The sequence below is a fragment of the Numida meleagris genome, chromosome 3 (assembly GCF_002078875.1).
Source record: "Numida meleagris isolate 19003 breed g44 Domestic line chromosome 3, NumMel1.0, whole genome shotgun sequence".
NCBI lineage: Eukaryota > Metazoa > Chordata > Aves > Galliformes > Numididae > Numida > Numida meleagris.
The window spans coordinates 24,387,552-24,405,150 of record NC_034411.1 but is presented as its reverse complement, the minus strand read 5'-3'; the positions used below and the strand labels follow the sequence as shown (position 1 = coordinate 24,405,150).

Here is a 17,599-nt window from a genome sequence, read left to right as displayed (position 1 = left end):
ATCAAGCCAACAAGAGAGGTAATAAACTTAAATACTTCTTGCCTATTAAATAAGAACCTGAGAATAATTTCCAGATTAATAATGAAATTAGATAGCTGCAGTCCAAATAAATATGTGAGTTATTCATATACAAGAGGGAAAGACTGTATGTGTAACATACATGCACACTTGGCACGCTACCTGCAAAAGTATTCTGCAAACTATTTGCAGCATCTCAGTTTTCTGCCATATGTAAAAGTTAGATCAGTGTTAACTCAGTGTCTGAAACAGTACTGGAAAAGAAAATACCAGGTTTTCTAACTATATTTATCTGCCTTGGTCATGTAAGTTCACCATAGCACTAGAGGTGAAAGAAATACCAATACAAGAGTGTTCTATGTCAAATCTCAAAACACTAATACAAAAGAGTGCAATTTATCAGATCCAAAGGAAAACACTATCTGACAGGGTCCAAAGTACTACTATTCATTACATATCTAAAGGCTACTGATCAATAGACAGCACTATGCTCTTTCGTTCAATAGGTTCAAGCTTAACTGATTTTCATGGCTTCTTGAATGCTTTTATAACTAACAAGGCATGGCCCACACAGTGCTTTGTCACTGATTTGCAAATAATCTAATAAAATGATAGTAATAAATCACAAGCATCATTAATAAATCACCAACAAGCAAAGCAGCACACTGAAAGCAACATGGAAAATGCACAGATATTCCTCCAAACTCTTCAGTAAATAAACAGGCTAAATACATAGTACCAGTTAAGATCTGCAAGTTCAATTCATGGTAAATATATACATCCGAACTTTTACAGGTTTTCTGTTATAGTTGGCAAACTCTGCTTCTGTGTTTCTTTAGGGCAATTTCATGGAGAAAAATAAGAGGGAAAAGGAAAAAAGAAAAAAAACTGAGAGAAAACAAAACTACTTAAGCAAATAAATGTTTGGAGGGCAAGAATATAAACCAGTCTGGTGATGCTTATGCTGTTAAAATCACATTTTATACCTATTTACTTTATCATTTTATACCTCATAAATACCTACAGTAACTAAAACTGTCAGTGATGTCACTTCAAAGAGCACTGCCTCTAGGAACAAGTTCTTTGAGGTTTGTTCTAGCCACAGTGTGGTTGAGGTTATCACAATGCCTCTTTAAATCTAGAATCCAGTTGGCAAAAATCCATGAAAAGCACATACACTTTCAAATGCAAAATTCAGGATTAATTTACTTACCCTTCAGGTATGGATTTAATGAAAGCTGGGCATTTAATGTGGTAACAGAATTCCACAGAGTTCACAGAAAAATCCAGCTCCAAGATACATACGGCAAAAGCAAAGCAGTTATTTTGACTCTAACATCGCTATAAAAAATGCATATGCTTAACAAGTGTTTACTTGAGGTGGAATCCTAGAAACACAAACTTGTATCTGTCACACAAGTTAGCTGGCTGAGGTTAACACTAGACCTCTGAAGCACTTCCTTCTATAGCGAATACAAGGCCCAGTTACTTAATTTGCACCATTTTGAATAAAAAACCAAAAGGTTCAAGTTGTTTCCTTTGCTTGTAGCTCCTAAATTTAAAATAGAAGTGCTAAAATTATAAGAGGAACTCCACCTCCCTGGAATTCCTGTCGTGTCCAAAACCTCCTGCAAATGTCACAAGAAAGTTTTTTCCTACAAGATTTTCAGTGCAATATTTTAAGGCTTTACTTGTTCTGATAAGATAAGCACCTGAATTCTCAAACATGAATGTGAATAAAATTCCAGTTTAAATCTTTAAGTTCTCTCAACCACTTCTCTGGTGACCCTTGAGCAAATACATGTTTGTGTCAGTGGCTTGAGGCAAAATACATAATTACAGTCAATACTAAAACCACCTCTCCTCCCTCAAACCTTAGAAACAAAGTTTGATTCAATACTAATTGCCATAGAAAAGAAATAAATACGGTAGCGGCTAATACCAGAGTGAATAATGACTTTCCATCTGAAGACCATAGGAAAATCTGCTGCTGGAAAAATCAGATCATCGCCCACATTAATTCTTCTGTTGTTTTCTCTTTTAGCATTAAAACAAGAAACCAAAAATTTAATCTAATTTTTATAGCCTCCCTCAGTGGACTACAGAGTAAAACAAAACCAATGATCTGACTTTTTGTTTGGTAATGTGCAAAAGAATAGGAAAGTATGAAACAAAACTCAATTTCCACTCTCAAATCAAACAAATAGAAAAAAATCACCAAAAAAGAAAAGCACTTTAATGTCAGACAGAACTTAGGGCCAGGAGCTGCCTCTGATCCAAAAGGCTTTTATTTTTCTTTTCTAGGTTAGTTTTAAGATCCATTTGGGGTTTGCTATGTACATGGGCCAGTGTCTGTGAGGATGCCAGTGAAATATGAAAAGGTCTAAGGAACAAGCTATTGAAAGCCCTAACTCCTCAGTTCTTTTCTGTTTGTTTTGGCTGTTGCAGCTGTGGTAGGTGTTTCCCATTTCTAGCCTTCACACCTTTGTTATGTTTGGGTCGCACATTAGAAATATTCCAAATGCTGTGGATGGAGACTTCCTCTTGGCCCAAGGAAGAAAAGGTTTTCGTCTCCTATGGATTTTCCCTCCGCAGAGCAGGAGACTTCATCCACCCATATAAGGCTCAGTTTTGTGGTTCTGGTGTTGATGCTTCCACTGACTGCCATTGCCTGGAACTACACCCGTGAACTTGAGTCTAATAAGCCTTCTCTGAGAAAAAAAGGACAGAATTGGCAAATTGTTTCTAACTCAATGGATCTTTTAATTTAGACCTATAAAAACTTCTTGCCATTGCCACTTGGAAGTCAAGGATAACTAATGCTCAGCAAAAGAGGTCCATGGCTTAGCTCATCTTTCAGCTGCAGGAGTGACCCTGTCGCTCTGTGGAAGACTTGTCTGCCCCATCTGCACCAGTGAAAACCACCAATAGACTCACCACCTCTCCTCATCACTCCAAGTCAACAGACAGATCATAATGCACTTCAGCACAAAATATTTCTAACCCACTCACATTCACTGAAGAGCTTGCAATTTGTGATTTAAAATGGTACTCATTAAAACTGCTTACAAAAAGATTTGTGAAGCAGCGGCCACACCAACACTAGACCTCTTCCATGAAAAACACGTGCTTAAAAATGAAGAGAAGAGAGTCTGTTCTGTGGTGATTGCCTGCATCTGGTAGACCACTGTCTGTCTTAATTCACCCACAGCATCACTGCAGAGATGAGACTCCCCACAAAGCCACAGTGTCAAGTATTAGGATTACTTATAACCTTCTGCAGCCATATGAAGCAGCAAAACACCTGACAATGCCACCTGGCCATTTATTCTGTAAAATATATACTATAACAAGCAAAACAAATAACAAAAAACATTCCACAACAAGGGTAAACTCTACAAGTGTTGGAAAAGAAGTTTAGAAGCATAGAATGATTTGGAGATGTCAGCACACACACTGTGCCTGCTGTGGTTGATGTGGGTTTTCTCAGTAAGGTTTGATTCTAATATCTGCATTTGACATTCAAAAACACATTATGTGTTTTAAATGTTTCCTCTTAGTCCTCACTATGTTCATCTCTCTCACTCTTTTCCGAAAGAGTGGTCAAGCACTGGAACGGGCTGCCCAGGGAGGTGGTGGAGGTGTTCAAGGAACATTTAGATGTTGTGTTGAGGGACATGGTTCAGTGAGAACTGTTGGTGATAGGTGGACGTTTGGACTGGGTGATCTTGTAGGTCTTTTCCAACCTTGGTGATTCGGTGATTCTATGATTCTATGATGTCTTATAAAAGAAATGGCTAAAAAACCTAGAAGAATGTTTTAAATCAGAGGAAAGTATGACTTTGCCTCTCTTTTCTAATCCTGTAGCCGTAACTGGCATGACCGTCCTGTGTTTACTTACCTCTAAAATAAGGTAACAACATATGTTAATTAGCTACCAGTGCCTCTTGTTTCTTTCCTACATTTTCCTATTTCTTGTTCTTAGATTACTTTTCATCTCCTATTTTTGCTTTTTTATCATTTTATTTTCTCTTCCACTTCTGCCCACAATTATTTTTTTTCATCTCTTCCTCTTTGCTACTACCTTTTTCACCTCTGTCAACGGTTTACGGGCGTTAGGCCCGATTCCGTGACAAAGGGGACGGGGGACCCAAGGGCCCACGTCCCGGGAAAAGGGGAAAGGGGAAAAGGGTAGGAAGATGGCCCTGAGAGCAAAGAACAGCAGCAACAATCTGAGGAGAAACAAAACTAATTTACTAAATAAAATATCGGAATGCAAAACAACACACTATAATACAATATAATTACAATTTAAGCTGATAAATCCAACACAGAGAGAGAGAATGTCCCAAAATCAAGGTAGGCCTTACTCTACTACCGACGATAAGACGGCTGGAGAGCGAGGTGCTGCCAAGATGAGAGACGGCGGAAAAAGGAACAAGGTCTCGTGATCTGCAAGTTTTTATACTGCGAGCTTCTATCTTTTCCCTCCGGCTGGAAAATGGTAACAAAGGAGCAAAGTACCGTGGGGACTGTAGTAGTCCTTCTCTTCTGAGAACTAGGTATGTCCACTACATGATGTTATGATGTGGAATACCAATAACCGAAAATCACAAAACCATGACAACCTCCATAATAGTCTCCTTTTTATCACTATATCCTTTTACCTATCAGATCTTTCACTATGCTCTCCTCTTTAATTTTTCCTTTCTCTCAGTCCATTTCCATTTTTTTCTGCTGACTTTTTAAAAGCCCCCTCTCTTTCCCACTTTCCACTTTTTGCTTTCTTCTCCCACTTAAGTGTTTCAGAAAATAGTATTTCATTCTCAATGTATTCTTTTTCTCTAAGCCAGACTAGTTGGAAGTCCTATTCTGCTTCTGGAAAAAAAAGCTAGACAAAAGTTAATGGAAAGATGGAGAATATAGAGATGAAAAACACTAGATTATCTTTGCAAAAGTTACCTTGTCTAAATTAACAACTGTTCTTCTTGTGTTTCTTCCCATCTTTTGTTTTTGAGTCAGTCAGTGGGATCCCAAACAGGATCCTAAGCAGGATCCTAAAAACACCTTATAAATCACAGAAATACACCACTAGTGCTTTCTTGGGGGTGTTTCCTTCCATTTCAGTTATAATTGAAGACTGAAATTGGAAACACCATTTGTGGAATACAGTTATCAAGAGTGAAAGATTGTTTAGGATAGAGATAATTCTTAAGTACACTTCGAAGAAATTATGAAACTGAGCTATGACTTACAGTTATATTCCTTCCTAAGTACAAAAGTAAAATGTTTTTGCAGCTGCTACAAACTCCAGAATTTAAGAGCAGGCATAGAAATACTAATGAATCTTTCATATGCTTTCTTTCTCCCTCTTTAGCAGTATCATGCCATTTTGGCCCTCTGTCATTCAGTTCCTTTAATAACATTTCACAAATATTTGCATTTTGAGCAGTGATATGTAATCATCTAATATTTTTACCTAGAGTAGCATTAATACTGCAAATTGATTAGCCATCTGTTTTCTTGACGGACTGCAGTTCACCTCAGGTAGCAGAGAAGACAATGCAAGAATCTACAGTTCCTACAGGATCTTACCCCTATTGGACACTTCTGAGGTTGTCTCCTTTTGGTATCAGGTATCCTACAGTATCCTATCACCTTGTCCTTTCTTCCCAGCTTGTTACTTACAGAATCATAGAACAGGGACCTATAAGGGTCCTTACAGACTATCTATTTCCAAACCCCTTGCTGTGGGCAGGAACACCTCCCACTAGATCAGATTACCCAAATCCCTATCCAATCTGGTCTTGAACATTGCCAAGGATGGCACACTCCATACCGCCTTGCAGCATCTCATCTTGGTTTCACTGGTATAGCATGCTAAAAGTAACCATGGAAATTCAATAGCTGTAAAATGCTACACAAAGCAGAGACCACCAAGGGTAGTTTTGTCTGGTGTAGTGAAGCTGGCTTGTAAAATCACAGCCATTTCCCAAAACAACTGTTAAACCCACAGACAGCAAATTCTGCTCCACATTATGTTTCCTTCCTTAGTGGGTGCTGTGCTGCTGCCTGTGTTTGGAAAAGGGCTTCTCCCTCCCTCTGCTTGTTTAAAGCCCATGAGATCCAAACCTCAGGCGAATGAGTGCATGTGGGTGAGGAAAGAATACAGACCAACCTGCTGGATCCCTGCTCCTGACGGTCATCCACATCTTTTGGCCCACACTTACAAATGGCCTTGGGCAGCAGTACTCCCAACCAAGCCAAGGTGTTTTAAAGTCGCAGAGAGGATCCACCTGGAGACAAGAAATTTTTCAGTGCATTAACTCATTGAGGAATTATAGTTGGTCACAGGTGCAAGCAATAATGAAATAACTTCAGGATTTATTCAGCTCCTATTAAAGTCCCAGTTTTCATGTTAACTTGACTGAGATTTTAACAGTAGTATATAAATATGTAATAATTCAAATTTCCTCCTTATTTCTCACCTCCCCACAACAAGCACCTAATTTCAGTACTTATATACAACTTGAAATGCAGTGGTCCTAAGAACCACCCTGGCAAAGGCTGTGACACAATTAATTTGAGGAACTCATTGACACTGGATGATGTAGAGATCAAAGTGGATTTTGAGAAGGATTAGACAGTTTGGAGTTGATAGATTTGTTTATGGTTATTAAATATAGTGGTCAAGATGAGTCTATTTCAGAAACCTTCTCAGCTGCTGACAAGATCTGGAAGGAAGCTTAGGAGGTAACATAGGGTATGTTCTCTGGTCAAGTACCATGCAGCACCAGCAAGAGGATATGGGGCCAGATGGACTGTTGGTCAGACATAGCTCTGTGTCTAGGGAGAAGAAATCAATTAACCTTTTGTTTGTTTATCATCTTCCTCTAGTCACTGCCATTTTAGATTGCATTCTTTTCTTTCTCTGGGTGTGGGAAAGGTTTTATTATCAGCAAGAGGTTATCAGTTCTCTATCAGTTAGCTATCAAAGGCTATCGCTCAAGGGGCAGACCCTTTGATGGAGGTAACGGGGCTTTACCAGCAGATTATGTAAGATAACAGTGATATACGCAAGGTTGAACCCAAAGAGTTTTTTCAGAAGCAGATAGTGGGTTTAATTAAAAAATTCCTTCATGTTTTTCCTCCTAAATACAAGGAAATAAAGTTACATGACACTACTGAATTTGAATTCCCAACATTGAAAGGAATGAAAGTTTTTGCAGAAGTTCTTAACAGTTTATGTTGTCAGTCATTATACCTGCTGATACTACACGATTGGCTTGTTAATATAACCTGCTCACCAGCAGAATTCACATTAATTTTTACTTCTTACTATGTAATGATAGTGCTATTTATTAGCCAGCCAAACCATTTTTAGTAGTGTTACAGGAACAGAGTGTGCATTACACAGCAGAACTGGGCTGCACCTGCAGCTGACCATTTCTATATTTATGGCTGTCTGACATCTGTAATGAATGGCAAATGGAAAATATTTGTTTTTTCTTTGGCTTAGTATTTTTTTTTCATGTTTTAAAAATAAAAGCAAAGTGAAATACTTGGCATTAATTAGAGGTTTAAAATATCTGCTAGTCTCTTGCCAAGGTGCCCTGGAGGATCGGATCCATAGGGCAGTGCACAGGAAAGAACTAGTTAGCCAACCTCAACTTTCACTGGAAAACTGGACTGGAAGAGCCCATATTACATTACAGTTTCATTTGTAATCATATCCAGCCCCTTTCACTTCAAGTCTCAGGAACTACAGTCTTTCATTGTATAACTTTTAAGATGGGGAATTTACCATGTATTCTTAACAGATGGTTAGATGTTTTGCAAACTTTATAGCAATCTCATGGACTTCAAAGTCAAAAGAAACATCTTCATGCAGTAATGTTTAACTCACAGATGTCAGTGAATTATAGTCAACATGTAGAGCCTATTTTTTCTCGTCTCTTATTCCCACCAATGATGCAATAGTTTCAGTCATAATACAAAGAAATCCACTGAAATACAATTGAAATTCAGGCTGAAACTATTCCAAAGCAGCCTGTTGCGTAAAATTCTTATCACTTAGAGATCTGAGATTTTCTGTTTAAATGTAGAAGTATTTATGTAACTAATCACTGATAGACCTGACTGAAAAGATACCATGATAAAGAGCAGAATTTCAACAAAATAAGATCAGATTGCTCACAGCACACTCACAGATAAAGTAAATACATATTGAGGTAGACTCTTTGGAGCATGTAACAATCAGAGCCAAAATCACAGTCATTTGAAACAAAGCTGGAGACATGGACAGTAGTCTGATAACAATGAAACTGTTACTCAGGCCCTGGTTCCTTTTTGACTTGGGATAAGACATTTTATTTTGAGGGATACTAGATCAGGTATGAGCAGACTGTTGTCCATGTTTTAAGGAAAAAAAATGCTAAATCAATTTGCTTGATTTTTTTTCTTATATTCAGTCAGATTTCTTTAATAAATCAAAATTTAGTCTGTTGGCTCTTATCTGATTCATGAAAGAGGGAAAATTAACTGTGAAAAAAGCTGTAACAAGCATGGCTTTCATGAGGAGAAACGTGACAGCTTGTTGTTACTGTTGTTTTATAAATAACTCTGTTCTTCGTATGACACTACCTTTGGTCAGCCTCCGATGAACGTACTTCAGGGTGGCTGGATGGAAGTTTCTCCATACTGCTAGAAAGAACCCCAAACACTTGAACAGAATGGAATTTCACATCAGTTCTGCAATATCAGCTACTAAAATGAATGTTCCAAACCTCTGTGTTTGGTTTAAAATTACCAAGATATATTCTTCCCAGAGGCAAAATGAGGGGGATTTCCTATTCCCACATTCTTCTGCTATTCATCAAAGAGCTTTGTAACCTACTGACAGGGCATATATCATCCTCTATATAGCTGCCAATACTACAGAGATTGCAGGTTAATGTCACCATCAGAGTCTTTCAATCAGTGATTTGGAAATAAGTGAAATGACAAAGAGCAGAAGTCAAACTACAAGTCTATATTAATTGCTCCTCAAAGTTAGGAAATACTGTGTTTATCCTTGTGTTCTTCATTGTAATAAAAGATATTGACTGACCAAGCCTTGGCTGGATTTTAATTTCAACTGTTCATAACCTGCCTCTGTGCTTACTGTTGTAGTATGTACCTTCATCTGAGAGATTTTACTGTCATTTTAATACATGAGAAAAGTATCACTTTACATCAGCTTCCTTTTCATAACTTCACGTAAATGTTTCCCTGTGGTGTGTCTGCAGCATGGTATGAGTATTTGATAGACAAGGTAGTAGCAAAGCTAATCATAATTTAATGAATGGAAATTTTGCTTTTAGCTCATCCTGATGGCGTTGATAGTAGGGGTGGTTCTCTTTTACCTTTCTGTTGTTGTTGAGGATATCCTTGTGGGTGCAATTAAACTGGTGCCAAATTACCTGAAATAATTTGTGGTTATTAAACAAACCACTCCATGATGTGGAAAGTGCATTATTCACTGGCATTCCATAAACTTACATTTTTTTTTTTTTTTTCAGGAGAAAACGTAGTAACTAACCTCTGAAAAAAATGCTTTGTGTATGCTTTCTCTTGGGTGGTGGAAGAAAAAGACTAAGCCATATCACAAAACTGCACATATGATCTACAGCTGGCAAGTCACATTGCAATTAAACAAAAATGACCTCATGACTTATAAAAGCTCTTTAGAGAGACATCACTTGCAAGGTTAACTATAGCAGTCGATGAAAAAGACAAGATGCAAACCATCATCCTATTTCCCTGACACTGAATGATGTAGAAGTGCTGTGTTTGTGTAGTCAGAATCATCACTGGCATTTGTTTTTGTGTGCATGTTTTTTTGTTTATTTAATAGATTTTGTATGTTTCTTTAAAAAAAAATGTAGAGTTGAACTAATAAATTATATTATCTCCTATCTTAAAACTTACTTTTCTTGTTCTTTCAGTACATAAGGATTTTGTATCTGTACTCACAAGCATTCTCCATCAGTTATGTGTGACAGTTGCTTATGGTTCCAACTGTTTGGTCTTTTGGTTATTCAGCTACCAAATTTCTTATTCCCAAGGGTTTTACCATTTCCACTGCATTCACTGAGGAACTCTACACCCACCAGTTTACACTAGTTAGGGCAAATTGAGGCATGTACACTTTGGCCAATCATTCTATATATCAGGACCAAAGTCTTTCCTCATTTGTACTGGTCTTAGCCACATGTATCTCAACCAGTATCAATGGCATGAAGTTAATATAAAACTGACATAAATGAGAAAACTGATGTAAATGAGAAAAGAACTAAAACCATGTGTTATTCTGTGGTAATTCTGGGACAACTCCATTAGCATCAGTTGTCTGAACTGGGTTTACTCTACAGAGGAGTACAGAGGAGAATTTTAAGTGTCCCACCCTAACTTATTTGACTGCTTGATAAAGTAACTGAAAAATCCCAGCAAGTCTGGCAGATTCTTTTGACATTTCCCATAGGAAATGCTTATTTCAACAGTCAATACCTTCCCTAGACACTTGTCAATCTGTTTAGCCAAACAACATTTACCCAGTCAGCAAATTAAGATGTAAAAGAAGCAAATCATGATATCTCCAGGTGCTTTCTTTCCACAAACAATGTACAATGCTTAATTTCCTACCAGGAAATTATAGCATCTACTGAGATTTCAAAACATGATTAGTTTCAGAGGCTTGCATTTTTTAAAAACCTGTAATTCAAAATAAAGTTATAAACGTTGCAATCACCCTATGCCTAAAATCTGGAGAAACCTGGTTACTGCCACCCCTCTGGGGAAAGAACGGGACCCTTTAGATTTTTACTGATAAGGTATGAATAACATTCTCATAAAGCTCAAAGATTGCCCAGATATACACATTTAAAATAATTATGGTAATTAAATAGAGTTGCAAGCAGCTATAGCTCCGGGCAACACCAGTTAAATGTAAAGAGAAAACATCTTCTGCATATGTTTGTGATTTATGTAATTACATGCTTCTACAAGCTACACACCATTTATTGGCAAACAGCCATTTCTTCTTTCATTACAATTTAGCCACAGTAAGTAACATACTTCATCTGTTTGAAAAGCTCCAGTTAATAATGCCACCGAGGATGCATACAACAACACTGTAGAGCAAATGTGAAAAAATTAAATGTCGTTTGGTTGCATGTTAAAAATAGCCTTTGTTGGCATGTTACTGATGTAAATCATGAATGACTCCATTTTAGACAACTAAATTACACCTTGTGTCAGTGAGAAATGAATAAAACCCAAGGTGTGTTTCAAGTATGAGATTATGTGTTTGGTCTTGAGAATTACTGTTTTTCTAAATGTAGTAAATTTTGAAAGTTAATTTGTACTGAGCCATTCTGAGGCAAGTCCTTACCAAATTCAGTAGGAAGATAGCAAATTAAAATGTTACCTGAACGAAAATAGATTTAAAACTCAAGGGCTATCCCAGGGCACAGGCTTCTCTCCAACAGATTCACAGACAAATGATTTCCCTAATATTTCTGAGATAAAGCCTCTGAACCCAGTCACTATAATCTTTAGTCAAAATCCAATTAAATTTTTCAAAGAGATAAAAAGAAAAATGAAAATAAAGTTTATATCTATATACACTTCATATTTTATCAGATTTTCATATTTCTTATCATTCCCAATTGTGCCAGAGTTCATGGGATTTCTGTTGTGGAAGTTTTTCTTCAGAATAAAAGGCATCAGGCTCTTGTTCCTTTTTATATTATATTCTCTTAGCTAAACTAGTTTCATCACATTCAGCTGATTTTGAAGTTCCTTGCAGAGTCTAGTTTGTTCACTTGAAAGGGCTATACTAACTGCAAGACACAATTTCAGTACAATAATGGGAATGCAAATGAGCAAAAATATATTTGGTTACCAGATGGAGACAATGTGCTTGTAAATTTGCTGTGCCTGTAAAATTACATACATTTCTTAATAAATCCAGTATTTCACTTACGCAGTTGTTTTTTCATTTAGACATGCTATTATACATTGAACTACTTAACATCTTAAGTTCCATAAGATGTCAGAGTTGCTATTATGGAAAATATTTGTAAGTATAAGTATCCTCTACTGCTCATGGAATAGTATCTAAGTACATAGTTAAAAGATACACTATATACATGAAATTTATTGTTTGCATACTCTAAAGTGTGATGTCTGAGAGTTGAAAACACATTTCTGCTGTGCCAAAATACACAGTGAGTATATCATGAATATTTAGACATTTCCATCATCCCAATGCCAATACATTCTTATTCGTAGCATATCTTCTGACTCTTCACTGCATCAGACAAAAAAAAAAATTGTGGTCCTTACCAAAATCCTTATCAATCTCTGTCCTCTCCGCACTGCTGGAAGCGAGGAAGCTTAGCACATAGGGCATTGAAAGACAGGGATCTCTGCCCTGCCTTGAAAGGGAGTGATCTGAACCTACAAAAAAAAAAAAACAACAGTTCTATTCCCATTACTAAACTCCACTCTGCAGAGTCAATCTGTCTCTTCTGCTCATCCTATAAATAATTGTTCTTTTAGAAAGTATAACATCTTCTACTGATAATAATACGAAAATTTCCCCACAAAATCATCAGTACTCTTCAGTTTAGGGTATTTACCTATAAAAGGGAAGAGCCAAGTCCTTGTTCTAAATCACCTTAGATTTGATATTTGCATGTAAGTCTTCCATATTCTGGTACCAAGAATTTCCCATCAATATTTGCATATTATCATGGGGAAAACCTAACCCAAACCCTTCAGTTAAAGTAATTTCTTAACAGTTGTTCTTATTTCAATAACTTGTAAATATTTTCCAAAATATGGACTGAGTTGGAAAACATCAAGTCCAAAGGTGATGCTGACTTCTTTATTTCAGCCTACAGATGGACATGCTGCAGCCCAAACAAGACTTGTTTGAGGAAGATTCTGGAAGCTGTGTGAAGGCAGCAGTGGAGGAGTGTGCCACAACTCACAGGCCCCTATCTGTGGGCGTAGTAGTCACTTCTATAGTCATGACACTGTTCTATGCTGATCTTAGATAGTTAGACTAGAAACAAGTTAGACTATATTGTTCTGCACATTTTAGATCAAAATTATAAGCCATAGGCATCATCACCCAAGACTAAAGCACTTGATAGCAAGAACTTACTTTTTCCTGTGTGCTTATATAGCACAATGCAGCTTTAGTCAGTGATTGAGCTCACAAGCCCTGATATAATAGAAGAGTTACCAAAAGTCAAAACAAATTTAGTTGGAGTCAAATCTGTAACATGTGCTTGGAATATTTGTACTCCTTACCTGCTAGCCTGCAGAGCATGATCTGTTACTTAAGAAGTCCTGGTGCTGTAAGGGCTCAGATGTGTCACAGTAACAGCTCTTCCTGTGGCACTGCAGGACACTGCTAGAAGGGTGGGGATCTGGTGTATGTAGAGGCCATGGCAATGCTACACAGCACAGTCAGATCATGTCTGAAGGTCGCCACCTTAGAACCTATAGAAAAAAGAAGAACTGAGAATGTGACTTTCAAATATACTGAGAGAGTTAGGAATGTAATAAGATTTAGATGCTGAACTCTTCTAAACCCTTGTCAAAACTGGAGTAAAGAAGAATAAAGTTTTATGACACCTTTCTCTAAATGTGTCAGAGAAGAGAAACTGATGAACAAAAGTGAAATTATGGCAGATCAAAGCCTCCATGAATATCCTGAGCAGTTCCTAACAAATGTGGCACTCTCTATTTCCAGTCTGAGGGGAAGATTCTGGGTAAGGAGTCTGGAATGTGAAGGAACATTCAGTGTGTCTCAGCTGGCTTCCAAATTGTACTGGCAACAGAGACTCTCAGGGCCAGATCTCACAGACCCTAAGTGATCTATTGTTAGAAGAGACCACGTGTGGGTGGATTTTGACTCCAGGATACAACGAGGGTCTGGTAGCCTTGAGGGCACATTGCCATGGTTTTGCCTCTCTTGGGGCAAAAGATAGGCAGTACGTTAATTTTCCTTTTCTTTTTGACTTTGGTCTGCTATAACATTTTACTAAATCTCTGGGGATTGGAGTAATCAGGAACTTTTTATAAATTAAGAAAGTAGATAAATAGAGACTTTTTAAAAGACATTTCCCCATCATTCTTTCTAAAGGAAAGCAGGTGTTTGGCTCAAAGGGATTTGTTCTCTTGATAGTGCAGTAAGTGAGTAAAACTGCATTGTCCCCTAAAGCAAAGATAAATAACTTCAGAAAACATGAGAACTGAGCTCTTGGTGAAGAGGAGAATTGGGTGTCCACCCTCTTGAACAAATTTATTACACTGAAGATGACAAATGACATGTTGAATGAAGAAATGATTTGTGACTTAGAAAAGATCAGCAGAGATCCCAGAGGCCTGGCCAAAGGCAACTCTACCCTGATAGAAGTGATCGACTGCCAAAATAAAGACTGATTTTAAGATTTTCATCTGGGAAAGAGAACTGCGTTTTCCAACTGTGTTCTCAGTTATCTATAGACTTTGCCAGACTGTATAGCCAGCATGAAAGCATGCCAAGCTTAGCCTATCCACTGTGTGCCCTTTGGAAGGACACATGAAACTTAAGGAAAGGTTTCAGTACTTTAAGTACATCAAAAACAAAATAACATCAGCAGTCTGACTTTAGAGAGCATGCAGCAAACAGGCATCTAGCTCTTTAGGCACTTGGTATGATGTGAAATTTTACAATAGATATTGTTTAAAACTTGTAGTCATGTGCCTACTTATCCGCAAAACTTCCTCACCTTATTCTTCTGAGAACCCTAAATTTGTATGATAAGAGCTTGTAATTCTCATGGGAGAGGCACCAATGTCACAGTCAGTTTATACAACTTAAAACAGCCATGCCAGACTACACATTCCTGCTCAAACTGGTATTATCAGTCACAGAACACGACTAATTCCTGAGTGAGTTTGTCACCTTTGGGGCCAACCCCTCAGAGCACACAAATATGCAGCTATACTGCTCTATGTTAGCCATGGATCAGCCTGCTGGGTCAAGGCTTTTGGATGCTTTGTGTCATCCACATGTTCCCCTGCAATTAGAACAGCAAAGAGATGTTGCAACAGAGCATAGAAATATATCCTGCAATTTAGGCTGCAAGGTGCGGAGAAAAGATGTCAGCAGTGATACCAAACTGCCAGCTGTGTGATGTGGTGAATCTCTATCTATTGCAAAAAAAAAATAAATTAACAAGTTAATATTTTAAAGTTAAGGATCTAACAATTCCAGTTTACAGGGCTGCAATTCAGCCAAGAGTAACAAGTTGCACACCAGAGGAATTTAGCTTTTGACCTGATTAGATGCTGGAATGAATCATCCAGTTCCATTTTACGTGTGAAACTTCACACAGATCTAATTATTGAAGCCCTGAAGAAAAAGGCTGGAGGTGCTACAGAGTTGGCAGCTGTGAAAAAGGCAGGTATTGGCTCCTTACATTACTCCCCTCCTCAGAAATCATATACACTTTCATGAGAAGATTTTCTAAAGGTGAAAGGCGGAGGAAAGAGAGAGATTTGATATCTGAATCCTGCCTGTGACAATGAAAATCCCCTCTTTGTCTGGGGTTAGCAAAGCACTTGAGAACACAATGAAACAAAGATTTTAATTATGATATTTGGGAAATTACTCACAAAGATCTTGTTATTGCTGTTGAGAGAAACTCATTTTCTAATGAAATTGAACAACAGCACAGAAAAAGGTAATTAATGTGAAAGTTGTACAGGATAGAAGGAAACTCTCAGAGTGAAACGCACTCAAGACAAGAAATACTAAGTAGTCTCCATACAAAAATGCTGACTGCCTCATACTATATGACTGGAGAATAAAAACCTAGTTCTCCCTCTTCAGAAAGGGAAAAGAGAGCAACCATAGAACCCATCCTGGGCTGTTATTCCATAACATGCAAGAGCCTAGGAAGAAGAATTAAGGTTAAAATAAGGATAGTTGAAAGTAAAAAGAAAACAGAATAAAATACACCTGTGGTGTGACAAAGGTAGATGTGACATACTACTCTTGCAGCAGTCTTTGACAAAGTACCTCAGTCTACACAAAGAAGGAAATTAGCTGATTTTAATGGAATCATTAGGTACATTTCCAAAGGAAGAAATTAGTTTATTATAGAAAAGGCGAGTATAAGAACCAGCATTTTATTATATATAAAAAACTCAAGGACAATTGATTATATCAAAAAGTCAACTGAAGAACTGGAAGGTTACTAAATGTGCACCTAAAAGGCTATCAGGCTGGAACAGAACATATTTAATACTCTCATTAATGACATTGGTGACAAGCAATGGAAGCATACTCTGTAATGAAGGCTGATGACCACGTGGAGCCAGGGAGCCCTGCCCATGTGGGAATGTTGCACAGGAATGATCTTAACAGAGTTCAGCTGCATAGACTGCAGTGTTATACCAACAAGAGAAAAACAGAGTTTCTTTTACAAGCCGAGACCATGATTTACGCAACAAAGGAGGAAAATGAGCGTGGTATTTTATTTGATCACAGTCAGCACTTACAGAGGCAAATGCAATCTCAGGAGGCTTCAGGCAAGGTACAAAAGGGAATTATTAAAACTCTTGCACCATGCCCTCGTACTAATTCACCTGAGGCTGTGCGTATAAATTCTCATCACTGACATTCAAGAAAGGCAAACTCAGACTGGAAAATGTACAAAGAAGGACTATTCCGATGATAAGAGCAATGGGTAGCCTGTCTAACAAAAGACAAGTAAGGGAACTTGGCTTATTAGCTCAACAAAATGTAGGCCAAGAGGGACTTGGATGTACTCAATTATTTTATCTGCTCTAGGCAGCACAGAGAGCAAAGCACAGCCGTCAATGTGGCTGGAAACTAGGGGAAAATCCCCAACTGCTGTGGCAGTGTGCTTCTTGTGCAGCTTGCTAGGGTTGTGCAAGCAAGAAGCTGTCTGGTTTACCACGAAGGGCATTAGATTTATAAACAGGATTACAGTGATGTTCTTGTCTGCTGCAGTGAGGGAATGGGGCTGGTGAGCCATAGCTCTCACTTTTGTTAGAGTTTTCTGATAACCATATTGTCAAACCACAGTTAGGGCTGTGGTCTGAGATCTGCAGTTCCAGCACCAGGCATCACTCGCTACCCAGTGTGCCAAAACAGAAGCAGCAGAAGCCCAGAGATAGAGCAGATCTCTGAAGAAACCCGTAATACACTTCAGAGCACAGTAACTGATGCCAGAACCCCCAGCTATATCTGCTGATATAAATTGAACACAGTAGCTTTCACGGACTTTGGCTGCACTGTAAAGATTAGTGCAAAAACTTTCCTTCAGTGATTCTGATTTATTTTCCCTTCCTTTTCTTTCTCCTCCATCATTCTAACCAGATCGCTTAATCTCTCATTTGAAGCACACTATCACTAGCACCAGTGCTTTTGATTTCATGACGGAGGTCATCATTTTCTTCTGACATATGAGATTAGAGGTCATAAAGCACAAAAGGAGAAAGTTTAGCACTG

General features: G+C 37.9%; 1 protein-coding gene across 12 annotated transcripts in view; it reads right to left on the bottom strand.

Moving 5' to 3' along the window:
- The window catches only part of MTA3 (metastasis associated 1 family member 3), a 696,451-nt gene that overhangs the window by 125,682 nt on the left and 553,170 nt on the right, over nucleotides 1-17,599 (bottom strand). For all 12 annotated transcript variants that reach the window (XR_002436305.1, XR_002436306.1, XR_002436307.1 and 9 more), the window contains exons 26-28: nucleotides 13,381-13,572; nucleotides 12,406-12,519; nucleotides 6,197-6,314 (exon numbers count right to left, since the gene is read on the bottom strand). The gene's annotated coding sequence lies outside the window, so the exon portion shown is untranslated. The remainder of the gene's footprint in view (nucleotides 1-6,196; nucleotides 6,315-12,405; nucleotides 12,520-13,380; nucleotides 13,573-17,599) is intronic.